The sequence below is a fragment of the Octopus bimaculoides genome, chromosome 16, assembly GCF_001194135.2.
Source record: "Octopus bimaculoides isolate UCB-OBI-ISO-001 chromosome 16, ASM119413v2, whole genome shotgun sequence".
Taxonomy (NCBI): domain Eukaryota; kingdom Metazoa; phylum Mollusca; class Cephalopoda; order Octopoda; family Octopodidae; genus Octopus; species Octopus bimaculoides.
In genome coordinates, this window is record NC_068996.1 from 49404492 (window position 1) to 49420832 (window position 16341).

General features: G+C 35.8%; 1 protein-coding gene across 5 annotated transcripts in view; it reads left to right on the forward strand.

The window, feature by feature from the left end:
* The window catches only part of LOC106877586 (putative mediator of RNA polymerase II transcription subunit 26), a 243671-nt gene that overhangs the window by 55016 nt on the left and 172314 nt on the right, over positions 1-16341 (forward strand). Inside the window, exon 2 of one of the 5 annotated variants that reach the window (XM_052973743.1) lies at positions 9386-9474. The exons of the other annotated variants lie outside the window; for them this stretch is intronic. The gene's annotated coding sequence lies outside the window, so the exon portion shown is untranslated. The remainder of the gene's footprint in view (positions 1-9385; positions 9475-16341) is intronic. 5 annotated transcript variants of the gene reach the window in all.

A 16341-nucleotide genomic window follows, 5' to 3' on the forward strand; every position in this document is an offset into this window, starting at 1 on the left:
TATATATATATATAATTAAAATTAGGGTTCAGCAAAAATTGCTTCACCACACACCAAAATTAGAAATAGCAGTTAAAATTACTATTTCACTACCAAAATATATCTCTCAGACAGCAGCACTCGCAACTCACACAGGCAAAAAGAAAAACATAACGAATCTACCCGGCTTTGATTAACTGTATACACGTTTCAGGATTAAAGAGGTGTAAATTATATTACCCAATCTTATTTAAATAGTAGTTTTGACTGCTATTTCTAATTTTCGGTGTGTGGTGAAGCAATTCTTGCTGAACCCTAATTTTAATTATGTTTATATAAGTTTACTTGGTAAAATTACTAATTATTAATTTTTACCCTATATCTACTCTTTTACTCTCTGACTTGTCTCATTCATTTGACTGTGGCCATGCTGGAGCACCACGTAATCGACCCCAGGACTTATTCTTTGTAAACCTAGTACTTATTCTATCGGCCTCTTTTTGCCGAACCGCTAAGTTACGGGGACGTAAACACACCAGCATCGGTTGTCAAGCGATGTTGGGGGGACAAACACAGACACACAAACATATACACACATATATATATATATATACATATATATGACGGGCTTCTTTCAGTTTTCCGTCTACCAAATCCACTTACAAGGCTTTGGTCGGCCTGAGACTATAGTAGAAGACACTTGCCCAAGGTGCCACGCAGTGGGAATGAACCCAGAACCATGTGGTTGGTAAGCAAGCTACTTATCACATGCATATATAGGTACAGGACGTCACACACAGTAAACAACATGAAATACGAAAACAAATGAGTTGAACATGCAAACAAGAGAAACAAAGGCTATATTAGAAGCGAAACAAGCAGAAGACACTTGCCCAAGGTCCCACATGGTGGGACTGACCTTGGAACCATGTGGTTGGGAAGCAAACTTCTTACCACACAGCCACACCTATATGTGTGTGTGTGTATTAGAAATGACAGTATTTTGCAGGTTCCATCATATATAACTTTTATTACTGAATAATTTTGTTGTTTAAAATATAACTGGAACTTTGCTGTCGCTGTATTTTATTACTTGATTTGTAATAAGCATTATAGAGAAATTTTAAACAATAATTAATGCTAAAAATAAATCATCAATACTTATTTGAAGTGAATAAAACCATATGAAGGATTTGGCGGAGACCACTCAGAGATACAATTTAAAATCTTGTGATGTACAAATAAAAATCACTTATTTATTTTAAAATTTAATTTAGCATTAAATATTGTTTAAATTTGTCATTAATTCTAATTATTGACAAATTAATAAATAACAGACCAGCAAAGTTCTGTTCTTTAAAGGAAGTGAGTTGGAAAGTAAAATAAATGATTAGTTTTTGTTTTGTTTTGTTTCTTATTGTTGTCACCGTTTGTTTGTTTGTTTGTTTGGCTTTCAATTTCTATGAATTTTCTGCATCAATCCAATACAAAGACATCTGTCAGATTTGTAGATGTATATCAGAGCGTTTACTTCAGTAATTAATCACTTCTTGTGGTGGTGCAAGAAATAAAACCCTCAGGACAGGTTGACAATGCTTAGAATTCCAGAACAAGGGCACAGTTTTGTCATTAAAATGTTTTTCCCTAACTGCATAATTCAAGGTTCAGTCCCACCTCATGGCACCTTGGGCAAGTGTCTTCCGCTAAAGCCTTGGGCTGACCAAAGACTTGTGAGTGCTTTTGGTAGACAGAAACTAAGAGAAACCTGTAGTGTGTGTTGTGCTGTATTGTGTGTGTGTTTGCTATATTGTGTGTGTGTGTGTGTGTGTGTGTTTGCTGTAGTGTGTGTGTGTGTGTATTTGCTGTATTGTGTGTGTTGTGCTGTACTGTGTGTGTGTGGTGCTGTGTTGTGTGTGTGTGTTTGAGAGTCTGTGTGAGTGTGTGTGAATGTTTACATCTCCTCTTGACACTGTGATGGTTGTAAATGAGTGCCACTGTCACACAAGCAGTGTCATTCATTTCCAATATTCTGCAAGAACATGTCTGGCCATAGAGAAATTATTACATTACTTGAAAACAGGTAATGGTTGATGACAGGAAGGGCATCCATCTGTAGAAAATCTGCCTCAGTAAACAATGTTCAATCCATGCAAACATGGAATAGTAGATGTTAAATGATTATGATGAATTCAGAAGTATTTTGCTGAGCAAGAGGTTCAAAATGCAAGACAACAAACTATAACTTATACTCATTTCATGAGTTGTCTTTATTTAATATTTATTTATGATTTATATTATCACCAACTTTCTGCCTATTCTAATCATTCACTTATGCTCTACTTTGCTGTTTTACAAAGGCCATAAAAACTACAAATTTCTACCTCTTTCATCTGAAATACAAGATTTTGGTACCTTGTCAATTAGAAGGGAGGCAGCATTTATTTTTGTTTTGCAACATGGCTTGTACAGCAAGAAATGAGCTTCCAAGTTCAGCGCCCTTCTAAAAAATATACACAACCTCTTTTCCTACATATATTAATTCATAGAAATATGTTGCCAGTACCGCTGGACTGGCTCCTGTGCAGGTGGCATGTAAAATACACCATTTTGAGCGTGACCGTTGCCAGTACCTCCTGACTGGCCTTCGTGCCGGTGGCACGTAAAAGCACCCACTACACTCTCGAAGTGGTTGGCGTTAGGAAGGGTATCCAGCTGTAGAAACTGCCAAATCAGATTGGAACCTGGTGTAGCCATCTGGTTTCACCAGTCCTCAGTCAAATCGTCCAACCCATGCTAGCATGGAAAGTGGATGTTAAACGATGATGATGATGTTTATACTGTATGTCCAGCAAGTAGTTGTTGAAAAAACTTTACTGAAATCGCACATTAAACTATTCAGCTAAGTAATGTCATAGTTGTACAAGGTTCTTTTAAGGTTCTTTATTTATGGAACCCATATTTAACTGCATAACCAAGCTCTCACATTGAACTGTTGCTAACTTTTTTTAACCAGTTTCTTTCTATATCTCTGTTGAAATGCACTGCCTTTTTTTCATTCAATCTTGAAAATAACAAACATCTTAGAAAAATTAACTTTCATTATTATTAAAGCTGGTGTTTAGAACATAAATAAACACGAAATTCTGATGGAAGGTTTTAATTTGGATCACTTTAACCCTTTTGTTACCATATTTCTGTTGAGATACACTGTTTTTGTTTCAATCAGTTTTGAAAATAAGGAAGAATTTAAGATAATTTTGTCATTATTAAGCTGGTATTTAGAACATAAATAAACACGAAATTCTGATGGAAGGTTTTAATTTAAATCACTTTAACCCTTTTGTTACCATATTTCTGTTGAGATACACTGTTTTTGTTTTAATCAATTTTGAAAATAAGGAAGAATTTAAGATAATTTTGTCATTATTAAGCTGGTATTTAGAACATAAATAAACACAAAATTCTGACGGAAGGTTTTAATTTGGATCACTTTAACCCTTTTGTTACCATATTTCTGTTGAGATACACTGACTTTGTTTAATTCTTTAGCATTCAAATTATTCTGCCAAATGTAATGCTTATTTATTCACATTGTTTTCAATTGATTTTGCATTGTCTTGTAACTTCAAGTTTTAGATGATGTGATTATTTAGTTTTAGAACAACATTGTAGGATAGGTGTGAGAGGCCAAATCTGGTCAGTCTGAACATAAAATAGATAGAATATTTTGGTCAGATATGACTGGTTTAAATGCTACAGAGTTAAACTAATTTTGATAACAAATGAAGTATTTTAACAAGAAAATGTCATCATTAAGCTGATATTTGGAACAAATTAACATGGAATTTTGACAGAAAGTTTAAATTGAAATCACTTTAAAACAGGAACTTTGTATCAGAGCATTAGGGTCAGTCTCACAAGGGTTTGTAACAGAGGCTTAGATAAACTGACCCATAGTCACATCGTACACCAAGTAGGTATAAGTTATTATGTTTCAACTGCTAGGTGAAATAAATGTGAAATATACATCAAAGCTGCTTTGTTGCCACCTCACCCCCCCTTACACCTTTCCCCAGGAACCACTCAGGAGATTTGTTGTTGTTGGCACTCCGTCGCTTACGACGTCAAGGGTTCCAGTTGATCCGATCAATGGAACAGCCTGCTCGTGAAATTAACGTGCAAGTGGCTGAGCACTCCACAGACACATGTACCCTTAACGTAGTTCTCGGGGATATTCAGCATGACAGAGAGTGTGACAAGGCTGACCTTTTGAAATACAGGCACAACAGAAACAAGAAGTAAAAGTGAGAGAAAGTTGTGGTGAAAGAGTACAGCAGGGTTCGCCACCATCCCCTGCCGGAGCCTCGTGGAGCTTTAGGTGTTTTCGCTCAATAAACACTCACAACGCGCGTTCTGGGAATCAAAACCGCGAGTCCGCTGCCCTAACCACTGGGCCATTGTGCCTCCTAGAAGATTTGTAAGCTATTTTTAAATCCAATGCAATGCTAGGAACGCTTCTGTATCACTAGCAGGTATCTCAGGGTTACAAGCATTTTACCCTTTAGTCTTTGCACTTCACCGGAGGGTTCTGCTTGTGGTCTCTAATCATTGATAACATATTGAGCTAGTTTCAGTTGCCCTCATACCAGTTCCACATAAAAAGCACTCAATACACTTTGTAAAGTGATTGGTGTTAGGAAGGACAATCAGCTGTAGAAACCAAGCCAAATCAGCCTGGAGTCTGGTGCAGCCTTCCAGCTTGCCAACTCTGGTCAAACTGTCCAACCCATACCAGCATGGAAAATCACATGTATGTACATACCTACATCTACATGTATATATAGATGCATATCTGGGTACAGGATGTTGCAAAAAAACGTGGACAAAATGATAAACAGAGTACAGAAAACACACAGGCCACATAGAGAACATTTCCTTCATCAGCTGCCACCATTCTAAAACTGAGCGTTTCAAAGAGTTTTATATATATATATATATATATATATATATATATATATATAGCATCAATGCACAATGCATCGGGAATGAATTTGAGTAACTGTTAACATAATTTACTTTAAGGTATGGTTGAATTAAACACCAAGTTGCTATTTAACTTGCTATGTGAACATGTATGCACCAAACCACCCATGTGCATGTGCTCGCATTTTCGCAGATGCTTGTATGATCAAGTGTACATGCGCCATGCAGCTTGTCCGAGGGCGTTTATACATTCATATTTATTAACGATTATTTTTAATACTTTTCTCGCTGTATTGCATGTTCATTTCTTTTTTGCTTCTGTGATTTTATCTTTGATCTTCTGTGTAAATGAAGACATTTCCTTCGTTTTGCTGCTTCTCTTTCTACGAAATGAGAAGATCCACTGCAGAACTGTTATTTTAACAAGTTGTATCTATTTATCACCTGATGGGACACATCTGCACTGCCGGATGCTCCTGAACCAATTATTGAGTGTCCATCCCATGAGGAATTGATGCTTGATGTGTCGAAACAATTGTCGTGTTTTATAACAAATTCTCATATATTCCATCTTCTGTCTTTCATTTACCCTATATATATATATATATATATATATATAGATAGATAGATAGATAGATATAGATATAGATATATATATAGCGAGAGAGAGAGGCACAAGAGTGGCTGTGTGGTAAGTAACTTTCTTACCAGCCACATGGTTCCAGGTTCAGTCCCAATGCATGGCACCTTGGGCAAATGTCTTCTACTATAGCCTCGGGCCGACCAAAGCCTTATGAGTTCATCTGGTAGACAGAATCTGAAAGAAGCCCATCATGTGTGTGTGTGTATGTATGTATGTGTTTACGTCTCCATAACTTAGTGCTTCAGCAAAAGAGACCGATAGAATAAGTACTAGGTTTACAAAGAATAAACCCTGGGGTCAGTTTGTTCAACTAAAGGTGGTGCTCCAGCATGGCCACAGTCAAATGACTGAAACAGCTAAAAGAATAATGAAACGAATATATTCATACTCATGTTTTGAGCTGTTTTTCCTGTTCATATTGCCAAACCTATATATATATATATATATAGGTATTGATTTTATTTTTTTCCTTTTGGTTGTTGTTGCTTATTTTTATTAAAAACCCACCAAACACTGTCATGATAATTCCTTTTACAAAATCGTTGGCATAAGTTTTCAGAATCTAATTATAGACTACAGTTGTCAAAAAAAACCTTTATGAGGTTTTATGTTGGGTGTTAAGTGACAAGACATGAAGTACCACCAAATATTCAGTTACATGTAATTTTACATTCATTATTTCAGATCTCACTCCTCAAATTGGCTTTCCTTTTCCCTCTATCCATCTGGATTTGATAAATATATGTACCAGTCAAATATTGGAGTCATTTCCAGCCTAGTGCTAATGTTATGAATCATTAAAATATGCTGAAGATAAAATATGATGTTATATCTGATTTCTTACAGCCGTAACTGGTAAAGATATACAGTTCTTTGAATGTGAGTTTTATTGGTTAGATCTTTTGGGCACGAATCATACTGACCTATATAGATTTTGGTGCTACTTACAGCAGTATGTTTGGTTAGTGAAGAGGATTGGCAGCAACATCTCTCACAGGCAATGGTTTCTTCGTATCCTTGTTGAAGAAATAATGTTTTTAAACAATATACATACATCCATGTATGCACACACACACACTTACACTTATAAATATACACACATACACAGCAGTGCATCAGCATGACTGCAGCTCTCAGCTGAAACTATAAACAAAAAATACACATAAATATATATACATACACACAGACACACAAATATATATATACATATATACATACACAGATAGATAGACCAGCTTCAATTAAGCAAAAGATTCAAAGGTTTTTACAGAATCTTTTAGAAATATGATACTTGGAAATGTTAAGAGTCATATATAAATGGGCACATAAGACATGTCCACAGTCTAATGACTGAAACAAGTAAAAACAAAATGTAAATAAATACATAAATAAACTAGGAGGTTCGTTTCATAAGCCTTAACCCTTTCGTTGCCAACCTGGCTGAAACCGGCTCTGGCTCTGTAGTACAAATGTATTGTTTTCATATGTTGTTAATTAAAATCTTCCACCAAACCTTAGTCACAATTTATGTTCCTAGCACTAGCTTAACGATAACTAAGTTATTTTACTAAATTCTTTGTTATATTTAAAATTAATTGAAAGAAACACAGAGCATCTCAACAGAAATACAGTAACAAAAGGGTTAAGTTGAAACTGTTTGTGATTTCTCTTGTTGGCAGAAGGAAAAATTGCAGGAAAGGGAATTCAACAGTATTGAACCAAGTCAGTATCTTAGATCAACATCAATAGAATTTGAACTTAGGAATGAATGTAAAGGAACAATATTAAACAGTTGAGAAAACATTTGGTCAAGTTCTACCATTTCGGATATTCTAGTGTCAAAAGATTAATATTTCAAGAGGAACTTGCCATGGCTTTTTTTTTCCTGAAAATTTTTTCTTAGCATAGCTACATAAGTGTGTTACCCCCACCTACTCACCCTACCCCCGACTTGTTTCTTCATAACTTTCTGAAGAATGGAAAGTTATCCAAAATTCCTCACACACAAACGTTTCGTTACAAATTCTGATATAATTGTAATCTGCACTATCTAAAAACTATTTGTAGAAAATATCATTAAAGGAATCTATTTTTCAGAAAGTTATGAGGAAACAAAATTGGCTGTGAGAGAAACACATTTGTAGGTTAACCTGCAATTTACCGTTGTAAAAAAGTGAAAGTAAATTGTCCTAAAAAAAAAAGAAAGTAACTAAATTGTGATAGAGACCGGAAGTGGTGAGACTATAGACGGACTATGGATGCTCACCAAAAAGAAACTTCAACGACAGAGTGGGACTACTCTTTTACTTGTTTCAGTCATATGACTGTGACCATGCTGGAGTACAGCCGTTAGTCGAGCAAATCAACCCCAGGACTTACTCTTTGTAACCCTAGTACTTATTCTATCGGTCTCTTTTGCTGAACTGCTAAGTTACAGGGACGTAAACACACCAGCATCGGTTGTCAAGCGATTTTGGGGAGACAAACATACATATATACGACGGGCTTCTTTCAGTTTTCCGTCAACCACATCCACTCACAAAGGCTTTGGTCGGCCCATGGCTATAGTAGAAGACACTAGCCCAAGGTGCTATGCAGTGGGACTGGACCCCAGAACCATGTAGTTCGTAAGCAAGCCTTGATTTATTTACATAATATCTTCATGAGCATGTGTGGTGAAACAGATTTAGTGATGATGAAAAAGTACAGTAATCCCTCGACTATCGCGGGTGTTACGTTCCAACCCCCACCCCACCCCCGCGATACTCCACTGTATATCTTTTTCTCTTATTTTTGTAATTTGTATATATTTATTTTATTATAAATGCAAAAACAACACCACAGAGGAATCGACTTAAGCTTAAATAATAAACCGCGATATGGAGAGGAATCGCTGTATCCACGAATCTCATTTCGTGCATCTATGACACTTATGTTTTCCCGCGCACGTGATTGTGTTCATCTTGTGTAAAATATACGGTTTTCATGTTATATTAAAATCTATGTACGTTCTGCATGTTGCTTTTTGTCACATACATTTGTTTACATGAATTGAGAGGATGTCACTGTCATCACTTCTGGTTTTCTGTTGTAATTTATTTTCACACTTTCATAACTGTAAACTGCATGTTAACCAACTTGTTTCTGTTGTAATTTATTTTCACACTTTCATAACTGTAAACTGCATGTTAACCAACTTGTAGTCGTGCCAATTTTTAATGGCAAAATTTAAGGATTTCTGTGAAGCATGCAGAAAGAATTATTAAGGCATCCTGTATAGTAACAGGAACTCTCAATCATAGTGTTTGGGGGAAGAAATGTGGATCTGAATTAAATCAGTTCGTTTGATTATAAACAAATATTATGTAGAAAAATACAATACACATCTGAAAATATCAAGAAGACAATGAAATTCCCGTGTGGTTTCGCTTCTGATCATATCTTTAGATCTCGACACATTCTAAATAATCTTTGTGGTTGTTTAATACAATCTCACCTCAGTTTATATTATTTCTAGTTACATCTTTTTCGACTTTATGTCGGGTTTTTTTAAGAGTTTGATGCAGTCGGGGGAATAATAAACTTCAACTTCACTCGATTATATCGGTCTCGTGAATATATTTAAAAGCATAAAAATTGGGGGCATGGAAGGGGGAAATCACCTAAAGATCGATATAGAAGTAGATATTTAAACAAAATACATGTGAAAATATGTAGAAATTATTTATTAAAATTGACATAAGCTGATAAATTTTTAAATGTTTTTTTTATTTATGTTAGATCGTTTTCCGAGTTGAGTCGACCTAAGTTGAGGTGTTCCTTGTGCGTGTGTAAATATGTAGGAACTATCTTATTAAAGCAGACATGAGGTAATAATTTTTTTTAAATTGTGTTTTCAAGTTAAGTCGACCGAAGATGAGTATTGTAAGGTATGGAGTGAAATGATGTTTACATTTCTTATTCTCAAAGTTTCGAAAACATGTGGAATGAAAAGCTCTTAATGGGCGGAGGTAAAAGAATACGTACACCACTCGTTTTCGGCATAACAAAAACCCTAACCCTAAACACTGGGTGTACGTATTCTTTACTTACGCCCCCCCTCCCCTTAAAGTAGACAAGTGTCGGCAACGGGAAGAATATTTAGCTGTAAAGTCCTGTGTAAATGTGCCTCGTATAACCGACCTAACCCAACCTAGTCCGCATTAAACCAACGAAACTAAGATTGAATGAAGACCTCTCTCTCTCTCTCCCTTCCCCCCACACAAATACATACATGCATGGTTGTGCGGTTGAAAAGCTTGCTTTCCAGCTACATGGTCTTGGATTCAGTCCCAGTGCGTCACCTTGGGCGGGTATCTTCTGCTAAAGCCCTTGGGCCGATCATAGCCTTGCGAGAGGGTTTGATAGGTAGAAAATGTATAGAAGTCAGACGTATGCGTGCACGTGTTTATTTACTGCTACCGCTTGACAACCAGTGTTGGTTTGTTTACGTCACCGTACCTTTGGGGTTTGGCATAGAAGCCAATAGAACAAGTATCAAACTTTTAAAAAAAATATGGGCTGAGGTTGATTTGTCTGGCTAAACCATTCAAGGCAATACTCAAGCATGGCCGCAGTTCAATGGCTGAAATAAGTAAAGGATATAAAGATTACGTTCGTTTCATGCCGAGTATTGCCATTGGGCAGTACTGATGTCACGAAACCAACGGTAACATTCGGACAAACGTTATATGTTGTAACAAGTAATATATCGTTTTGACGATTTAAAAAATATATTACTTATATTGATGGTACTTTTGTTATAGACTTAAGGACAACACTAAATGATTATATATATATATATATATATATATGTGTGTGTGTGTGTGTGTATGTTTGTATGTGCTCTTCGGTTTTTAGGTGTTGGCTTCTAATAAAGATACAAAGCTCCACTGGTGGAATGTAGTTAACAAAAGCAAATTTACATTTTGAACTTAAGAAAAGTCTTGTATATTTTTACTGTTCCATTTAACGATTACATTTGTAATGTGTGAGTCAGTCGATTGATTTCTCTTCCTGAAAAGCCTAGCTTATCTATATTGTCACCTGGATATTTATTCACAGAAACCAAGTTCAATTATTATTGATAGAAATGTGAATTTATAATCAGGATATAGAAGCGATTTTCGAAGAGATGTTCACATCAGCAGGTCCATTGATCTTCATGATGGTTCATACTTTTTCTAGTCTGTCCCATATAACGATATCCGGTCTGTTATGTACGTTATCGTTAGAGCTATCATCACTACTCTTTCTATTACCTTCAATTAATTGCATCGTATAATTCGTGACTGACCGACTACCATTTTTGTTGTTTTATCTCAAAGCAGGAACTAATACGCAATATAATTCACATACCTAATGAGAACAAGAAAATAATGTCTGTATTAAATTAATAGGAATAAATTTGATGCATTACAAGCAGTGAAAACAAAGTGTACAGCGTGATTTTTATTTAGACAAAAATGTTTGAATCAATATGTTACATTTTATAGTTGGTTAATAATAGAAGCTTCTATTATAGTTTCTAAAAGTTCTTAATTCTAAATAGAGTTCAAAGACATTCAGAGAAGACAACCAAGGAAACGAAAAATGTTTTCCAAAGAAAAAGTTCCATAGAATGAAATATGTGAATGAGTGAATGAAATAAAGTTGAAGGAAGCAAATTTACTGCACAGCAACGAAAGATTAGCTGCAGAGTTAACAGACTTATAGTTTACTATAAAGGAACAAGCTAAATATCTGAGGTATGCCTTGAATAAAACGGGTTGTATACGATTATTTTATACTCCTACATGTAATCATATCAGTTTCTGTACATAGCTTCGCAATGTTTTTCTCAATTTTTGCAAGGAAGATGCAGTGGAGTGGTTTTCCGTTGCTTTCTCGAGCTAGACATGAAGAAAGAAGTGCAGGGTGGGGATGGTGAGAACTGTAACAACAACTTAATTAACGGCGTAAGTGAAGTGGAATTACTTGCCACAAATGCAAATCGAAATAGGATCGTACACGCTCGCACTTACATAAATATAAAAAAAATTAAGTCGACGAGGATGTTCATATATATGTTTCAATGATTTATTCTTTTACTTGTTTCAGTCATTTTGACTGCGCCCATGCTGGAGCACCGCCTTTTTAGTCGAAGAAATTGACCCTAGGACTTATTTTTCGTGAGCCTAGTACTTATTCTATCGGATCTCTTTTGCCGAACCGCTAAGTTACGGGGATGTAAACACCAACATCGGTTGTCAAGGGATGGTGGAGGGGATACACACACACACATATATATATATATACACGACGGGCTTCATTCAGTTTCCGTCTACCAAATCCACTCACAAGGATGTGGTCGGCCCGAGGCTACAGTAGAAAACACTTGCTCAAAGTGCCACGCAAGCTTCTTACCACACAGCCACTCCTGCGCCTTCTAATATATATTTGGAATCTCCTTTTCTTCCTCACACACACCTAAAATGCGGCGGGAAACATTTTTCTCAGGCAGTTCGATCGTTCGCGCACCCACATTCTGACGAAACTTGGAGATTATGTGTCCCAGTTTGTTTTGTTTTTTATGTTGTTCGATTTTGTTCTGCTCACTACATTAAATAAGTTAACATTAATTAAATTGTTTTCCAAGCGAATGGCATGCCTTGAATAATTAACTTCAGTTTTATTAAATTTAAACATGCTAATTTTTTTATATTTGCTCATGTATATGGTACATGTGTTTATTGAATCTATCGTCGTAACAGCTAATACAGTAAAGTCTAGGATTTTCTTCATAGATTGAAACTTGTCGCACGGGTTAAAAATATTAGCCGTTGAGCTAGTCTTTTCTTCACCACGTCGGTATTTCTAAACAGCTTTGTTTTTATTTTAATTTTTAATGCTTATTACATTGTATATGTTTACATAAACTAGACACATAATTTTAAATTCACAAATTACATACAATAGGGAGTGTAACAAGTACCACATACTCCTTTCTCAGTTTTTTTTATTTAATTTTTTTTTTTTTGTAAAATCCATTCATTCGAGGTCATTTTGGCCTTCCACCCTTCTGAGATCGTTAAATAAATTAACAGTGAATCACTGAACCCTTTACGCCACTCAACGCCTCTGTCTAAAATATCCCCTTTTGCCAGTGTTAGAAACCAGTAATTAATGGGGAACTTATCGAAACCTCATTTCCCTTTTATGTTTATTCCTGCTCTGAGGAATAGTAGTAAGAAATTTGCTTCCCCAACCGCATGATTCTGGGTAAAGTCCCACTTTGTGGAACCCAGGCCGAGAGAGAGAGAGAGAATAGAAAATTATTATTTGTAAATCTTTCAACGAGAGACATTCAGTAACAGTACTTTAGAGTAAAGATTATTTGCCAACATAATGTGGCAGTCCTGGTTTAGGATGAATGTTGCAGTTATTTATCCCCAGGAAACATCATCTCCAGCTGTCTATATGACACACTATCTGTGTCCTTATATTTTTGAACAATGGAGTTTAGCATCCCCACTCAGCGCAAAACAATATCTGTGTATCGTGATTATGTATATATATTTTGTTGTGTCTGGAGAAAGTCATTCTCTTTTATTGCCTTATTATTAAACACACTCACTGGTAAAGTTTTCCGCTCATTTAAATGAAACCATTACATTGCAAGTATTGCATCTTCATTTTGTACTGTTGCTTCACCTTTGGCAGTAAAAATCGATCATCACAGTTGTTGTTGTTGAAGTCGAGAGAGTCTGAAACATAGTCAGGTGGCAGATGCTCTTTTTTCAAAAAAAATTTTCCTCACCTTTCACCTGATTGTAATTGAAGTTGCTAATAAAATATGTGGATAATTTTGTGGGGTTTAACAATAAGTATATTTATCTCTGTTAGATTCCAAGTCGATTTCCCCCCACATTAATGTATAACTTAATAATTTCAATAAAATGGGGCAAAATGAGTAATGACTAATTTCAATAAATTCTTCTCTATTGCATGATGGGAAGAAAACCACTCCTGCAGATAGTGAAAAAGTTGAAGAGAATATTTTATGTTGAGTTTTATTAATTTCATATCATGTGTCATTTTCCCATGATCCTTTTTCATTTAACCTAGATATTTTAGATTTTTGTTGCATTTCTGGTTTTTCTGATGTCTAGAGATCGGTGCTGATTTATATGAGTCTTTTCTCAAATGTAATTCTGGAGAATCAAAGTGGCAAATTTACCTTATTTTTGTCTTAGTCAATTTGCCATCTAAATTTGTCTTTTATATACTCAAAGAGAACAGTGATAATTTTCTGGGATCTAGTTGTTTTGGCCACCAGCATTTCAAAAATTAAAGTTTATCAAAATTTTTTTTAATTTGACACATTAATATACTTTTCCAAGCTGAATTGCTGGAGTTACTTTACTTTTTCTAGAAAAATGTTTTTAAAAAGTTATAGAGGTTCAAAGTTTAATCATAATGTCAGGAAACAAGATTTGGAAGCTGTCGTTTTGTGTGACTGCATGTTGTCAACATTCTGAAAATAGCTTGTTTTTATAAAAAAAACTGTAAACAAATCAAATTATGCCAAACATACAACATATAACCCCCTCATAACGTTTTTAAAATTTGGAATTTTCAGAAAATTTTTGCAAATTTGTACTCTGCACACGGGAATGATTATGCAAGTGGCAACATATAGAATATATTTGTTAACACATGTACTTTCTCGCTGACAAAAGAATTCTCATGTTTGGCTTGTTACTATGGAAACAGGTATGAATGTGTCTGTGGCTTATGATTGGCTAAAATTACTCAAAATTTTGAAACTTTAATAGCTAATGACGTTCTATTTATTGATTTATAGCGAAAATAATTTTCATGTCATTCATTAGCTTAAAAAATTGTATCATTACACTGAATATGAAACCAAATCAAATAGAAATTGATGCTGGCAACCAAACCAACTAGATCCATTTTTGGAAATAGAGTTCTGAATATGAAATAGTGTTTTTAATGCATTTAGAGAAGGTCCTTTGCTTAGCTGATATAGTTTTTGTAAGGTAGTGAACATTTGTCAAAAAATTTTTTTCTCAAAGTCAATAATGCAGTAAATCTTACTCATTGTATCCCACCCCCTATATATATATGTGTATGTGTGTGACATATTTATGTTGCCTTCCTGGCACTTGTGCCAGTGGCACGTGAAAAGACATTCGAGCGAGTTCGTTGCCAGTACCGCTGGACTGACTCCTGTGCAGGTGGCACGTGAAATACACCATTTCAAGTGTGACTGTTGCCAGTACCTCCGACTGGCCCTCGTGCCGGTGACACATAAAAGCACCCACTACACTCTCGGAGTGGTTGGCGTTAGGAAGGGCATCCAGCTGTAGAAACTCTGCCAAATCAGATTGAAGCCTGGTTTAGCCATCTGGTTCACCAGTCCTCAGTCAAATCATCCAACCTATGCTAGCATGGAAAGCGGATGTTAAACGACGATGATGATGATGATTGTGTGTGTATATGGATAGATAGATAGATAGATAGATAGATATACACACACATGTATATAACTTACATTTAAAGTTCAGATTTGAAATTTAAAATTTAGCATATAAATTGTATTCTGAGTATGTCCCTAGTAGTATGCCAGCAAAGCATGTTCACCTCTTATAGCTACTTGGCATCATCCACAGTAAATGTACATTTGTCACTGGATCTACATTAAGAATTCCTCAGTGCATGTTAAATGTAGTAGAAATAATAGCTACGGAAGATAGAGTGTACTGGAAACTTTATTTATCACAACAATCATTTTAGCATATTCTGCACCACTCACTAGTGGGCCGGGAACAATATAACATATTCCAATGCATCCCACATTGCAGAAGTGCCCCCCCCCAGCCCAGCAAACCATACCTCATTCAGCAGTCATTCTTCATTCTCTTTACTCTCTCTTTTACTCTTTTACTTGTTTCAGTCATTTGACTGCGGCCATACTGGAGCACCACCTTTTAGTCGAGCAAATCGACCCCAGGACTTATTCTTTGGATGCCTAGTACTTATTCTATTGGTCTCTTTTGCCGAACCGCTAAGTTACGGGGACGTAAACACAGACACACAAATACACACACACACACACACACACACACACACACACACACACAAGGATATAGTAGAAAACACTTGCCCAAGGTGCCACACAGTGGGAATGAACCCGGAACCATGAGGTTGGTAAGCAAGCTACTTACCACACACCCATTCCTGCGCCATTCATCATTAATGTATTTAAGATGTGACTGCTACCAGCTATGAGTGGAATGTCATTTATGTAACTTAAAACCATGTTATGTCACCTGAAGAGGCACCTCTGCACTGTGGGATGCATTGGAATTCATATTATTATTCCCCACCCACTAAGGAACACTGCAGAATGTGTCAAAATGATCATTGTGATACAAAAAAGGTTCCGGTATGCTCAGTTTACCAAAAATTCATAGGAGCAGGAGTGGCTGTGTGGTAAGTAGCTTGCTTACCAACCATATGGTTCCGGGTTCAGTCCCACTGCATGGCACCTTGGGCAAGTGTCTTCTGCTACAGCCTCGGGCCGACCAGAGCCTTGTGAGTGAATTTGGTAGACGGAAACTGAAAGAAGCCCGTCGTATATATGTATATATATATATATATATATGTATATGTATATATATATATGTATATAT